This window comes from Galleria mellonella, unplaced genomic scaffold, assembly GCF_026898425.1.
Source record: "Galleria mellonella isolate WM207_F2 unplaced genomic scaffold, CSIRO_AGI_GalMel_v1 utg117, whole genome shotgun sequence".
Taxonomy (NCBI): Eukaryota; Metazoa; Arthropoda; class Insecta; order Lepidoptera; family Pyralidae; genus Galleria; species Galleria mellonella.
Window position 1 is genome coordinate 7918321 of NW_026441980.1, and position 17535 is coordinate 7935855.

Sequence of the window (17535 nt, forward strand, 5' to 3'; positions counted from 1 at the left end):
TTTCTAACGGAGACACAGATATCCTCTCCAAACGAAACTTCATACCTGACGTACCCGGGCTATAAACTTGAACATTGTTTTGTTTCGCGTGCCGGTGTATGCGCGTATGTCAGAGAGGATATCTGCTGTCGCCGCCTTGGAACTCTTGAAGGTACGGACCTGTCTATTTTATGGCTGCGCGTAGACTGCAATGACCATCCTCGCGTCTATGCATGCCTATACAGGTCCCACAGCGGTAACATTGAAACCGACCAACTCATTGAGCACGTCCAAATGGCTACAGATTCCCTGCTCGAACAGATTCCTTCCGCTGAAGTCGTGATTCTTGGCGATTTTAATGCCCACCATACCGAATGGCTTGGTTCAGGTACAACCGACTATGCGGGAAGATCTGTTCATGACTTTGCTTTGGCTTATGGTCTGACGCAGCTTGTTTCCTCGCCTACGCGAATACCTGATGTGTTGGACCATTCACCTTCACTGTTGGACCTTCTGCTGACCACCCACCCAGACAACTATGTGATTTCCGTCGAAGCTCCGCTTGGATCGTCGGATCACAGTCTGGTGCGGAGCGAGGTGCCTCTCATGAGTCCGATTCCACCACGTTCCACGGGTAGACGTCGTGTCTGGCACTACAGGTCAGCGGACTGGGATGAGATGCGGATTTTTTTCGCATCTTACCCATGGAGGCGGGTTTGCTTCACACTGGATGATCCTGACGCCATTGCCGATTCCATTGCTGATGTGGTGCTTCAGGGAATGGAATTATTTATTCCTAACTCTGTGGTGCCCGTCGGCGGGAAATCCCAGCCCTGGTATGGAGCCTCTTGTAGAACAGCATCTCGTCTGAAACAGGAGTGCTTCCTAACCTGGGCTAAAGGTGTGGCGTCGCGAGATCCTAACACCAGTGCTCTCAAAAAGAAGTATAACTCTGCCTCTAGGTCTTTCAAAAGAGTTATAGCCACAGCGAAGTCAGAGCATATTAGTAGAATTGGCAAGAGATTGGCTAGTTTGCCCTCTGGGACTCGAGCTTTCTGGTCTCTTGCCAAAGCTGCACAAGGGAATTTCTGTAAGTCATCTTTTCCACCATTGCGCAGGGAGGATGACTCGTTGGCCCAGAACGCTAAGGAAAAGGCCGATCTTCTTGGATCCATCTTTGCGTCAAACTCGACATTGGATGACGGGATGAAATCACCACCGACCATCACGTGTTGTAGGAGCTCTATGCCTGACATTAAATTCACGCATAGCTCAGTGCGTAGAGCACTTTTCTCCCTCGAAATCCATAAGTCGAGTGGGCCCGATGGTATTCCTCCAATTGTGCTGAGGACGTGCGCACCAGAGTTGGCTCCGGTTCTTACGCGTCTTTTTCGGCTTAGCTACTCATCGGGCATAGTCCCAAAGTTTTGGAAGACTGCTCTGGTGCATCCGATCCCTAAAAAGGGAGATCGCTCAGATCCAGCTAACTATAGGCCCATAGCTATCACTTCCTTATTCTCGAAGGTTATGGAATCCATCATTAACCGTCAACTGCTCCGGTACCTAGAAGAGCACCGGCTGATCTGTGATCGCCAGTACGGCTTTCGACAGGGACGTTCGGCTGGTGATCTTTTAGCTTACTTAACACACCGATGGGCAGTGGCAATCGAGAGTAAGGGAGAGGCCTTAGCAGTTAGTCTGGATATCGCGAAGGCCTTTGATCGGGTGTGGCATAGAGCGCTGCTTTCAAAGCTACCTTCATTTGGGTTGCCTGCGAGACTGTGCATTTGGGTCGCCAATTTTCTCAAGGAACGTAGCATTAGGGTCGTAGTCGACGGAGCATGCTCTGATTTAAAACCTTTGAATGCTGGTGTCCCGCAAGGCTGTGTACTATCTCCGACTCTGTTTCTTCTGCATATCAATGATATGTTACAGATAAGTAATATTCATTGCTATGCAGACGACAGTACAGGAGATACATTATATACCGGTCATGCAAAGATCTCGCGGGCACATACCGATGAGTGCCGGAATAGACTTGTGTCTGAAATCGAAACTTCACTCCATCAAGTTTCGATCTGGGGTGAACAAAATCTTGTCCAATTTAACCCCAAAAAGACACAAGTCTGCGCGTTTACCGCAAAAAAGACGCCGTTTGTCGTATCTCCTCACTTTCAGGGCACTTCCCTTGATAAAAAGTCGAGTCTAGGAATTCTGGGCGTTGATATATCTTGCGACGTCCAGTTTTGCGGTCATCTGGAGGAGAAGGCTAAGATAGCTTCCAAAAAGTTAGGAGTACTCAATAGGGTGAGACGATATTTCATGCCAGAACACCGCCTGAAATTATATAAAGCCCAAGTCAGGCCGCATATGGAATACTGTTCTCACCTGTGGGCAGGAGCGCCACAGTACCAACTCCTTCCGTTAGACCGCATTCAAAGTCGGGCGGCTCGAATTATCGATAGTCAACGCCTTACTGTCCGACTCGACCCACTGAAACTGCGCAGAGATGTTGCATCTCTGTGCATCTTCTACCGAATTTATCATGGGGAGTGTTCTGAGGAATTGTTCGGATTGATACCTGCTGCTGATTTTCACCACCGTACAACCCGCCACAAACTAAAGTTTCATCCCAATCATCTGGACGAGTGGCGGTCTTCCACCGTGCGTTTTTCAAGGCACTTTCTTCCACGCACAACCATTCTTTGGAATCAACTTCCAGCAGCAGTATTTCCGAACCGATACGACAACATAACCTTCAAGAAAAGAGTATATTCCTTTTTAAAAGGCCGGCAGCACACCTGCAATGCCGCTGGTGTTGTGGGTGATCATGGGCGGCGGTAGTCACTTACCATCAGGTGTGCCGCATGCTCGTTTGCCCCCTGTGTTGTAAAAAAAAAAAAAAAAAAAAAAAAAAAAGATACTGCTGCCTATCTCTCGATCATTGAAATGAAATGAAATGAAGTTTATTCGTAAACACATAACATTAAGCTCTCTCAGTCGCTTCTTACGATATTTACGGGCAAGGAAGCGGCGGTAGCCTGTTTTATATTGACCACACAAAACTCCACACTCATAGTGGATTCCTTGCTGATTTCTAGTTTGTCTAAAATTAGTAGTATGATGAAAACGCACTGTAGATCCATACTTAAATTTAATTAAAATATTTGTGCAATGATGGAAATGCTGTAAACTAGTGGTTTAATATCCTTCTCCTATACTAGATTATTATCGATATTTTCGTTACCGCACGCATGATAAATAATAAGATATTGAATCATGCGTTGTTGTTTAGTTATATTACTTAGGTATGCGAAAGAGACAGTATAGTCGTATCTACAAATAAATTTATTTGTTTAGATAGATTGATTCACTTAAACTATTCAACACATTCGAATTCATCTTATCGTAAATGGTAACCCCACATATATTGTGCAATAGATACATAAAGAACAAAACTAAGTCGTGATTTATACAACTCCACTTTTCTAAAGAATGCGTGACATTTAATAAGTGGAGGCGTTACAACACGAATGGACATTCGTTTTTGCCTCCTTTTCTACAGAATATTCAGTGATGGTTATGAAATGAATATATATTTAAATATTCATGAGATATTCTTGGTCAGATATTAGCACAACAATAGAGGCTACATCTAACCTCATCTTTTGTACTAAAATCAATGTCATTTTTTTCACTATATTATTCTTGTATATACTTTCTTTTCTAATATTTATGTACTCTGTATTTCAGAAAAAACAATAGATCATTAAATAATTATGTGAAATTTTTGGAGTGAAAATAATAAAAGAAATCGTACATTGTCTGAAAAAGAAATTAAACCTCATAAAAATTAATTCTTATACAGACATGACTGATAAAAGTTAGTAGATTGATGCTGGTGGCCTAAGATCGAACCTTCCTGTAAGTATTAAATCAGCGAGAGAAATATACCTATTCGGCAATGAAAAAAAATTAATAAGAGTTACTACTCTTCAAAGATATTTGTAATTAATTGTCTTATTTTAAAGTAAACAAAATAATTATCTATAATTAGTGTTTTATTAGTGTTCAGCTAATAATCTACGACTTTATCCGTGTGGCCGAAATACGTTAACTGATAGAAGTAAAAAGTAGCTTGTGTTTTTCTCCACACCAAATACTAAATATGGGTATATTAAATTTAATAACTATTGTTTTAGCCGTTAGGTTGTTAAACATATATATAATAAGAGGTTGGTAACTCATTTTTTTATTTATAATATTACTAAGAATATTTGTATGAGCAAAAATATGAATAAGTAGCATTATGTAGATATATGGCTACCCCGGAGGGGAAAATGCATGCTTTCAATTACATTTACATCTCTCATTTTATAATTCAAACAAAGATTATATATAATATACCTGATTTCCATGCTGTCCTCTTTGAGAAAAATATGTTAGTACATATATTTATGACATTAACTACACTGATACAATAATTAATGTTTTTATTAATAAATATTAAAAGGAATTTATATCTAATTATGTCAAAATAAAAATATGCTCATATATTCGTAGATTTAATACTTTTAAAATTAGTAAACTTTCTGCATCTGCAAATCTGCACATTAAAAGTAAAATTAAAACCATTATATATTCAAGACGAGCCATTTGTCCAGATGACTTAATTCCTTATAGAATTATTATCAAAGCATTTTGAACTAATAACGTCTACGTTGTCTATTTGTATTAGGAAAGATTTTAAGTAAATAGTAAAATGGACTAATTTTTAAAAATAGTAAGATTTAAATCGATCGGCAGGAAATAGATCAATCTGCAAAAGGGAAATGACTGTTTTGCCAATTACTGTTTCGATGTTTCATCACGTTTTCAAATATGCATAGTTCCTCCGCTTCAGTTAAAGGGGAGCCAATACTATTTTGATAAAGTCATTTATGGATTCACGTTTTATAAATTATGATTCAAATGAATAATTAATATTCGGGAACAAAGATAAGATACTTGATTGTATCAGAAGTTTAGCACATATTTTTGCTTTATCTGTTCTTCGAATTTATTTCTAATGTATATACACCGGTTTTGGATACTTTTCTCCTATAGACAATATATGCTCTATAATTAATCTAGATGTAACAGATGTGGCATACAACTCCCCGTATTTCAAGTTACTTTATTAGTCTATATATCTTATTTTAGTTTTCCATCTTCTTGGTACAAAAAAAAAAAATTCAAAGTTGCGATGTGTACAAAAAATATTTTGTGATTATATTGTGAGGAAACACTAGGTGTGCTGTCATATAGAGAAGATAAAGATATGGCCTGGTATAGAGCTACCTGGTATAGAAAATGCATGAATTAGTTGCATCGTTATGAGGAAACTTTTTAATGAAAACAGAGATATTATATAGAATAAGTATATTTTAAATTAAATTATGTACTAATATGGCGTTAAAACCTTTTTATGTTTTGGCACCGTATGATATATTTATCATAATTGAGCATAAAACAAAATAGGCGTCTCTTATAGATATGCCAGGTATTTTTCTCGGCTTAACTAGCTCCAATTATAAAAAAGAGGAGCATAAACATACTTTAAAATGTTTACCAAACCCTGTACAAGTCTTATAATGGGTATAATATTCAAGATGGGGATTAGATACAGACATCGGTTAAGTTAGAAACAGTGGTTATTTTTAACAAGCTTATGAAATAAAGCTCTGTTTTGTGGTAGAAATCACGTAGTAATCTCGCTTCACAAGGGATTAGATATTACATCAGTCTAGAATAAAATTAATTAACAAACCTTAATATTGATTTTAGGAGTATTGAAGTAAGTACATAGTAATGAAATCTTATACAAATTAATCACCATCAATTTATTATCTAACTTATTATTTATTTATGAAATAACATTTTCATAAATAAATAATACGAATACCGTAATAAAATAAAAAGTTATATTATGTAATTTACACTATGAACACGTACTTCCTTTCATTTAATATATTTATATACACTATAATAACTTTAGAGTATTCGCTTGAAAAAAATCAAAGATTACACATTTTACAATATTATAAAATAAAAATATTATATTACTAAATTTCCTTTAACATGCGACTTCGTCCTCGTAACTGAGATATGATCATTAACCGGGATAAAAATTAGCCTATGTTTTTCTCTATCCTATATTACAAGGATAATAATAATAATGTAATAGTTGGTTTACCGGTAAAGGGCTAACGAACAATTTAATATTTATATGAGGATATTCTATAAAGTATAAGATTCACATCACACAAACTACTAACAAATTAGAAGTGTACGCATCTCTGAAACATTAAATGTGATTTAACTCACGTATTCAAAAATAATTATTTCTATATATGATTGATCTTTTTTTACTATTAAATAATAAAAAATATTTATTATTACATATTCTAACAATATTTGCATTGTTATTGCTGGATATTTGGCTGATGTTTTTTATTTAATGTCATGTAGCTGAAGATACTGCTGACACAATGATGAATCGTATTGCACCTCATTTGTCAAAATCAATCAAGCTATTTAGATCGTTACGACTAAAGAAAATCACGTATATTATATGAAGATGCGTAAGATTGTATATCTATCTCATTCTGTCCTATGGCCTTTCTTTTTACCTTAACGTCGATAGTAGATCCCTGAATAATTCATAAATTTGTATTTGTATATCTGAATGTGTAGATCTAGATTTTTTTATATGTATTACATTGGGAAAAGTATTTATTTATTTTTTACACTATATAAACTCTGAAAGTTACAGTCTAGATAGTCCAAGGATATTTATTTATTAAATAAATTGATGCCTAATATTTTATCAGTCTATTTCTATACCAAAATTCATACAAAATTACTTTCGCATTTATAATATTAGTATACATGCTTGTACAGTTAATAGATAATCCACGGAATATCTATATTTTTGTCAAAATTGTATGCTACAATTAACGCGCACGTGTCTGTTTATTATTCAGCTACATACACGTATCTATAGTTGACGATATTGAAAATATTATCTTCTCTAAAAAAAGTACTTTTTTATCTTTTGCATATTTCCTCAAATATAAAAAAGAGATTATATTATTACTTTTATTTTAAAAAGTATTTCAACATAGAGTTTAATATAGATACATAAAGCTATTCATGCTAAATTCATTTTGCATAATATAGCTATCTTTTTAATATTTTTAATTCAATACCGAACCTTAGAGAAAAGTTCTTTAACTTGAAGTAGCGATAAATTAAATTGGCGATGTTAAGTACCCTGGAAATATAAAAGATAAGAATAAGGGTTTCTGAAAATGTACTTCAAAGAAATAAAAGTATATCAAAAACTTAATTTAGGTATTTGTTTACACCAGTTTTATTTAATGTGCAAACTTGAGATACAAATTAAATTCAAAGCGTGCTGATTTTGTAAATAGGCTAGCTAGGTATTTACTGCGAAATTATTTGCCAGAAATGTAATATCTACATCTAAATCTTTAAATTGTCAAGTAAATTGTGACTACTTTTCAATAGACTAGAAAATATATGTCATATGATATGATTAATTATACGCTGCTAAACATCATTGTTTCAAGCTGTAACAGGTTCATCCTACTGATTGCTCGAGTTAAGTAATCGGCTCATTGAGCTTGCTTATCCTTCGAACTATATCGATTGATTTCGTTCTTCCTGTATCTTTCCATATTTATATATACTTGTATTATAGTGTACGTGGTGTTATATACTACGATTATTATTCACAAATATTAAAACATTGATCATAAGATTTCTGAATCAAAACAAATAAAGCTAAGTATAGATATTATTGTAGCATTTATTTAAATCTATATTTATTATTATTGTTAATTAACTTCTCAGCGATTTCATCCATGTGAATTCTATAATCCCTATTCCTTAAGAATTTAAGCAAAATTTCATGTCACTGGTTAGTCGATTAGAATTATTTTGATTTCCGCAAAATAACACCTAGTTGAGTAAAATATTTACAAATGGCTTAAAATGAGCGTCGATCGATTAGTTATCTATCTGATATAGTATGGTATACATAGTGGAGGGTTGTTAAATTTCAGGCTCTAAGAAACCAGTGTGGCGGAGCAGAAACCACATTCAATTTACAATATACAGAGCCAAACAAAGCCTCCCATCCAGTAGCGATTATAAGACTAGCAAATAATATAAATTTGTATGATATGGATAAATTTTGTCTTTTATTTGAAACTGGCTGTGCCCACAACTTCGTCCACCTGACAGGTACATATTGATTGCAACAATAAATAAATTTATGGCTTTCATCATGTCAAGTAGGTACTACGCGTATGCCATATTTTACGTCTTCGTATGAAATCATGAAATATAGTATTGAACGTGATTTGTATTGGTACTAAGAAGTAAAAAACAAGCTAATTTCCACATTTATATGTAATACTAACTCTAACTCTCGCAACTTTAACATCTTGAATAAATTTTAAGTTATAGCTTAAATTAATTTAGGATCATAGTCCATGTATGCAAAAAAATTAATCACGTCTATTAATTTATTTATTCATTAGTACATATATGTGTACATGCCGGACTTAATGCTAAAAGCATTCTCTCCCAGTCAACTATAGGGAATGAATACTCGAATGCGGTACTAGTAATTATTGATATACATATACACTAAAATTGAATATATAAACGAATAAATATATATAAATAACAAATATACTTACACATATATAAAATGTATAATATTATACACGAAATTAAGAATAATATAAAGTACTTACTGCTCGGATAAAGTGAAAAAGTAAGCATGAATGTTTTTTTTTGAAGGGCAGTTTAGTCGGTAGTCTCTTAATGGTATCAGGATGCGCGTTCCAGAGCCGTGATGAATGTAGGAGAAAAGAATTTGAAGCGAAACCAGTACGGTGAGGAGGGATAGATAGTTATTTTATTTATTTAGCCGAGTAAGAGTATTTATATAACAAATATACAAATATTTTTACAAATTTTCACATTTATAATATTGACAGGATTAATAAGGATAATGATAACATAAAAGGTCACTCAAAGTGTGTTTCGTGATAAGATTATTCTATTTATAAAATACGAGTATGTACGTATATCGGAACCCCGATCCTTAATTAAGTAAATTAAATTGCACACGTACTATCCTTTATCATATCCTTTATCGACGTCAAAGCTAGTTTATTGAATTACGTTGCAATTTTGAACTACTCATATGTGTGCTCGGTCCAGTAAACTTTCAGGTATAGATTTCATATTTGCATATAAAGCTAAAATTGATATCTACTTGAGAAAAATTTGGTTTGATTTATTTTATTAAAACTTTATTGTTATTTTATATAAATAATAATAATAAATTTATTTGAATTAAATAGGGTAGCAGGTATCGGTGGTTATATATATATATATATATATATATATATATATATATATATATATATATATATATATATATATATATATATATATTTGTTACTAGTATATGGTGACACTAAGCAGATATTTCTTGTATCAATTAGTAAGAGCGTACAAGTATATTTAAAAATACATTAATATTACGTATCTACACATAATATTATTATATATTTTTTATCCGTCAATGTTTGTGCCGCTAGACTACTGGTTACGATGTCATATTTCGTTTGTTTTCTCTATTATGTTTAGCACATATTTGTATGAAAAATAAGGATCTATTGAATAGACGAATAAATTAATGAATTTATCGACTGATTGGATGAAATTTAAAATATAAGCAAAATATAAAAAAAAATAAAGAGTAAAATTTTTTTTTTGTTTTTAAAACATAGCTAATGAAAAAAAATTTTTTTCAAAATATAGTGAATGAGCACATTTAAAGTTATACCTTAAATGCCCCATATAAATCACGGATCACGTTTGGGTGATGGATATACTCGTATATGGAATATTTATGTAGGCGGGCGTGTAAATTATACCACAGAGACGATACTCGAGTGAAATGTTTTCTGTATGTCAATTCACAACATCATTTACTTCGTATGTAAAATTTAATTCAAAATATAAATCCGATTGGCTGTTTAATGTCTAACGATAACATATTAAATTTTAATTTTGCATTGTATTATGAAATACAACTAAATCTAGTATATATGTATGTATATTTAAAAATTTGGCTCCTCAAATTCATATAACAAAGGACTAAAACGGGAATTAAGTCTATCGATAGGGAAAACTTTAATTGAAACAAGAGGAAATTCTGAATTCGCCTAGGAAATTTTTAAACTAAAAAAATTATACATAGTAAATAAACTACTTAACAAAAGTTCGAATCTTCAATGTAACAAAACTATACGCGTCAATGTATGAAAACTAGTCTTTTGCTCGGCTACTTTGCTAAACTAATAATGGATGTAAGATATTTATATGAAAATTTAATAGTCGTTTTTTTATGCGAGTAATAAAAGGTTCACAAACTTTGTATTAAACGGGGGTGAATGGGACTTTGACATTCTTGTTGGAACTTTCAATGCCATATTCAGCACTATTTTGTTAATCAAGTATCATCATAATCTTCATCCTATTAGCCTTAACTGTCCACTACTGAACGTAGGTCTCCCCTTGGGGGTTTTCCCAGTAGTTGGGACTACTGCACTTGGGTTTTTAGCGATGTTTTAAGAGGACGCTGCTGCTCATCTCTTGACAGTTAAGTTTCCTTAATCGCCTCTTCGCCACTATTCTGTTCATCTAATAATAATATTTGTACTTGACAGCTTCTTACTTCGATTTATTTTGTTTTGAACGCGTAAATATTTCCATTTTGATGCTTTGATGTTTTGATCGCCACATAACTGACGAAATGTGAATATGATTACAGGGTACATTTTATACTGGTATGACTTCAGTTAAAATGTAAATAAATGTAATGTAAAGAAATAAAAATAAACTTCAACACATAAAGACGTACTATTTGTAAATTAAAAAAAGTTACAAACTAAAATACTTGCACAAGATAGCACAATACCATTATATAGATAATAATACTTGCCGTTGTAAAATAAAAACTGTGTTGTCTTGGTACAAACTTTCAACTCTTACTTGATATAGTTATACTTTGTAATGTTACTATCATACTTAAAAATTTTAGTTTGTAAATAATGGTTACTTGGAAAATAATAACTAAACCAATTAATATGGCAACAATGTATAGTAATATATTGGACATTCAACTTCAAATAGAATAAATATTGTCATATATGAGTTTATTAATAACAAGCTGTGACCGCGAGTTTGTTCGCGCGATCAGGAGATTCACCTTCTTCATGCCAACAACTACGTGTGCCAAATATCATGACATTTCATTAGTTGAATCATTAAGGTACCAAAATAAGACAAATTTACTTTCTTGTCTCGTATTATTACGAAATATTATAAATATTTGAATGACGAAGAAAAAGAAAAAAGGTAGATCGTCAGTTTATTTGTCAATATAAGGAGGTATCATAAAAAATAGTTAATATAAAAAATATTAATACTTAAATCCAACTAAGTACTTGATGAAAATAAATAAATGTATTTACGCACAGACTTAATAAGAGTCAATGGATCTGTGGATCAGTATATGGTAAAGTGCGTAAATGTGAGAATCGCACACTACATCATCATATGCGAGTGTTTATGGATACTTTCATACAGTACTTCTTTCTCTTATTGCTCCCTTTACACGGAGTCGACTTTATCATCCATTTGACACTATTTTTAGTACATGTCGGTATCTTTTTTTTTATAACCAACCTCTTTAAGAGCGTTTATAATAAAGTGTGATATAGTCGTAATTTATTGTCAATTTTCAAACACATTTTCATATTTTTCAATATTTTTGGTGGATTATTTAAAAAAAGTTCAGATATCAAACTAAAACGTAATTATAGAATATATTGCATATAAATCTACTACCAAAAATTTCGTGCATACTTTATAATTGCTTTATTTTGCTTTGAATTTTTTAAATACTTTTTTGGAATCAAAACACTTTTTAAATAAGCCATTAGAAATATTGAAAATTATGGAATTGTTTTTAAATTGACAAATAATTGCAACGTGGCCATACTTCATCACACCAAAGTTATGAACGCTCTTAATTTTGGTGGACAGCTAGATGAGTTAATGCATCTCCTGTTTCGTAGATATATTAATTGCATTTCTGGTTGTCTAATGTACCCCTCTACGAGTAGTCAATTTTGCATTTCCGTTGTGTGAAGTGCTCATGAATCTTTTTCATTGCTCATACTTCACTACTTTTTATAGACTTGTCCTTAGTGTCTACTTGTATTATCATAATTTAATAATTGTTTCCGGTTTAAGTGAAATTTAGTAGTATCCCTAACTCATGGGAACAAAAAATTTTGTAGATAATTTGTAATATTAGTAAGTATATTATCTATCTTACATTTCACACTGACCCTTTTGTATCCTCGAAGCAATTAATTCGCTGGACTGAATGAGGTATCTTTTGTTTTTGTGAGTAACGTTAGTGGCGAAGTAGCCACTGTTAATGTAAATTATACTTGTAAATACCTAGCGGCAAATTTCATAAAATTATTTGACTTATGGATTTAACAGACAAGTTCTTTATACGTATGACTTGATATTTGTGTAAACCTCCGCTTATTTTAAAAGTTCTTAAAGTTTAACGCACTCAAATTTAATAAAAAAGAAATTGTAGCATTAATGTATTGCAGAAGTACAGTAGTCCTGTTCTTCAAGAATGATGACAATATCTTGCTCTCGGAGTTTTTTTGCGTGATAAAATTCGAAACGAGAATATCCGCAAAAGAACCGAAGTAGCCGACATAGCCCAAAGGATAAGCAAGCTGAAGTGGAAACGGGCTTGTCAGATAATTCGAAGAACCGACAATAATGGGAAAGAATGGTTCTTGGGTGGTTACCCCGTAAGGCAAATGCAGTGCAGGATGATCCACCACTAGGTACAGTGACGACCTCAAATGCATTATAGGGAGTCAGTGGCTGCAGGTGGCTTAGGTGGTTTAGCAGTGGAATGATAATGACTATAACGTAGTTATGTATTGCCTATAAAACTAACAAGTATTTACGAGTAGGCTGTTGGATTCAATTTATCTAGTATTTATAAAGAGCGTAAATCTTACGACCCATATCAAGGGATAGTTTAAAAAATTGATAAGGAATGCCTAATAATGAATCAAATAATACTAGATACTAAAACCAACTTTTTTTTGGTCATTTAAATACATTTTTTTATTTAACTGTTATGCCAAGTGTAATTGTTTTTAGTTCTACATATATGTATATATATATATTTTTTATTTTTATTCCATTTTTTTATAAAAATAAAATATTAGTTTCTATCTATGACTTTCACGTAACCACTACATAATACAAATTTATAATATTGTAAAGCGGAGTGAAGATTTTGCGAGATATATGTCAGGTTCTGTGTTGCATTACTTTTCATTTAGTTATACAACAAGAATGATTATTTGATTATAATTATTTTGTTTAATCCCGCTACCATTAGTATGCATGTGATCGTTAACAGTCGAAAATTTACTATTATTCTTGTTACCAGAAATTCTATAACCGTTCGACTACTCCGGCTGGGGGGAAGGGATTGTTAGTAATGAGTCCCATTGCTATCAATATACTGTATCATGTCGACCTCCACGCGGTTCCCCCCAGAAACCATCGTGACTAATTTATCGTTGAAATCGTCACGAAGGGCTAACTGATCTGCCTTTTCATCCTCATCATTCATCCCTCACTGGTGCCTCGCCAGTGTATACCGATAGTACAGGCGGGGTTACCATTCCATTATCATCCATTAAAAAAAAGACTACTGCGGTTGACATTCTGTTTAAGCACGTTTGGCGACACGCGTTTCACTTCTAAACGAGGCATCTTCAGGCAAATTAATAGATCGCTGCTCGGAGCCTAGTGTTAACTAGTGTGAAATAGCAGTCGGAGATTGATAGCTAATATGGAATGTTGTAGAACTTTTAATAATAAGTACTCGTATACTATTCAATGTTGGAATGTTGGCGACCGCACACATACTAATGGTAGCGGAAATAAAATAATTGTAATCGAATAATCAGCGATATTCACTTTCGCAAGATAACACCTAATTCAGTAAAATAAGAATAATATCTGAGCACAAGATTCAACTGATTGTAAATGGGTCCCGTCTTTGAACGCTTGCAATACCAGAGGCGCTTGGTCTTTTAATAACGCGTGGCCAACTTTTTTATTACTTAGTAATTTCTTCTCTCTGCTATATCTCACCAAACTTTGCTATCAAACAGAAACAACAGACAAATAAACCGCTTGGTGTACGTGAGGCTGAGATACTCATTCAGACGACTTTGTACAAAATTTTCCTTTGGTAAACACTTATTTCTCAGTAGATTGTTTGTGCAGTAAATTGTATTAATACTCAGAGATTCTGTCGACAAATCGATCAATGTATATTCCACAATGAACTACAATAATGAAGTGTTAAACACTGTTAATTACATATAGAGCTTTTATTTAACTAATCGTGACTATTTAATTATGAAAAATTAACACAACCTATAATTTTATTTATTACGCTAGGATATTTTTTGTAAACATATCTAATATGCATATTTCATAAACTTTTAACTTTTGTACCTTCAAATCAGTGTTAATATTGACTCAGAATAATTAGGTTCATGAAAAAAAAAAAACAAATTCACGCGTTTTTATTTTAATTTTTTTTTTACTACAAATTAAAACTATTTATTGATTTAAGTAAAAATATCTTTATAGTTTTTTATACAAAATTCATTGATCATGAATTGCATTTATTATCATATACGTATTTCATATTTATTTTCTTTGTTTTACTTTCTATGAATTATTTAATTCTAGGAATTAAATGATTTAGATTGTAGGTAATAAATAAAAGCGAATAGCTTTCTATGGCCACTATGCGATGTGCATGCATAAAGTGTATATCTTTCAACCGATTAACGTCTCATTTTTAGACTTATCAAAATTCACCTAATAAAATTAAATCTATCTCCCGAATTTTCCGCTTTCATAGGGTTTTTCAGTTTACATGTATTTAAGTAGGTACACAACGAAAACATGACAGTTTACATAAGAACATGTCCGAAAGGATATATTTGGTAAATAAAAACGCAAACTAATTAATATTTCATAAGTGAAAATAACTTGTATAAATTAGTATAAAAAAATCTGACTTTAGCATCTTTTGTAACCGTCCTAATACATCTGGCTAGAAGATCGGTTGTACTTACTCGTGTGGAAGAAACTGTTCAGTAAGGTATATGTCTTTTAATTCACTTACGTGAAACTCACACGAGTCTGTTTTACGACTTCACGCCTACTTTCTTAATGCTACAATACAGTCAAGTTTTACTGAATTTCCAGCCGAATTTTCCTCTTTCAAAATAAATTTTACTGTTCACGGATAACTTTCCGAGTCCGACCTTGTTTTTCAATTATATGCGAGTTTACCCTAGAGCTCATATTGTAGTAGATATTTTAATTAAATTTGCTTATTATGAAATAAATAGCATAATATATTGCATATTATAATAAATTTTGTATTGTTCTTTCTAATTATCTATATAATGTTCACTTTTGTTTGTTTATTTTTGCTGTAGTGTACTTAACTTAGGTTTTAGTTAGAAATCTCTCAGGAATCTCTAAAAAAATACCCTGGTATTATACTTTTTAATGAACTGTTAGTAAAACAGAATAAATTATTGTAATTTATTCAGTGAAACAAACAACAACTATTCCATCAATCTCTCAACTTAATTAAATGTAATTTACGGTAGGCTCTCCGAGTTCACCATCCTTTATATTGCAGCTCATGAGAAAGTACAATGAAGGTGGCCTCGAAACTCTTAATGCCAGAGGGTTGCCCTCATGATTAGTACGAATAGTAGTAGAACTTGGAATATTCACGGAACCTTTCTCTTGAATATACATATACTTGTATATTTTTCAGATAAACACTCACTATAATTTTCAACGAATTTTTTCCTATAAATACTGATATTTAAGGAAAATATTTACTCTGTAGAAAAACCAGTTTGTTACTTGGAAGAAATACGCAATGCGAATATGCAACTCCAACAATTTTCTGTCACCTTTTGAGAGGGAGATGTAATAAAAATTGGATGTGATTGGTCGATTTTTATTTTACCTTGGCTGAGGGGAATAGTTTTTTTCTGAGTGAATCAATTGCCCTCCTGTTTACCTTTTTATTTTCGTGTAAATTGTTGTGATATATTCTGCAATTGTTTCAAATTGTTTTTGTTGCATTTTGAGTAATCCTACTATTCTACGATCTCAGAAATATGAAAGTTTGTAACTATATTTGTTATACATTTTTATATAACTATGCTTAACCGACTGAAAATATTTTAATTTATTAATATTGGATTCACAGGTACATTTTTACATGGGGATTATTTTATCTCAATTCGGAAAAGAATTTTTGTCGGAGAGTAATTAGTCAAAATATTTCAGTGATTGTCGTCACTTTGTGAAGTCTTTTTTTTATATACTCATCAAAAAGACGAAACATTCTTGGCAAATAAACCACTTGTCAAATAACATTAGCGTTTATACATAAACGGTCCTACTATATATACATACACAACACACAGTATATAAACATACACAATGTTGGGAAATGTTAGCATTTATACATAAATGAGTTCTGATATAAACCCATTTATGTGTAAATTCTAATGTTTGATTTTGAAAGTATTCTAGTAAATTCAGTATAGTTTTATCTTTATTATCTACAATTATAACAAGTGTACTTGTTTTATTTATGAATAGTATCTGCTTATGCCAGTACGAAAGTTTTCTGGATGAGGTTTAGGGCAATGCGACATATTTGAAACTCTGCCACGATCTATTCTGGTCGTCAGTCGCACGTAAACACTCCGCACGGGACCGTAAATACGAATTATATTATTAAATCCCGCAATATTAATACACTAATGGGAGATTTACAGACGTTACTAACGAATAAACCACTACCATTTTTTTAAACATTTAAAATGTGTAGAAAATGTTAAAAAAATATGTAATTAATAAAGGTAAAAAAGTGTTACCAGTATCGAAATAAATTTAATAACGTATCTAAATCTTTTATAACATACTATATAATATAAATACAATTATTATAAATTTCTTTTACATTTTTAGTATTTTAGATATTTTATTTTTCAATTAACTATTTTCTTAAATATTATTGACTTTCTCGAATGTATAATACTTGTAAGATTATTATTCTAGCTATAAGTTAATACTTTATTTTGTACCATTGCTTTTCTTAATTTACGTTTTCATAATATATAGATAACAAACATACAGCCCAGTTATTATAGTCTATTGATGCCTACAATAGTAACTGAGTTGTCACATGTGCGTTGTTAACCCAAAACTCGTAGGTGGTGATAATCC

The 17535-nt window shown here is 32.2% G+C and overlaps 1 protein-coding gene across 5 annotated transcripts in view; it reads left to right on the forward strand.

The window, feature by feature from the left end:
* LOC113511544 (cAMP-specific 3',5'-cyclic phosphodiesterase) overlaps positions 1–17535 on the forward strand; it is a 547503-nt gene that overhangs the window by 280091 nt on the left and 249877 nt on the right. The gene's annotated exons all lie outside the window — the stretch shown is intronic.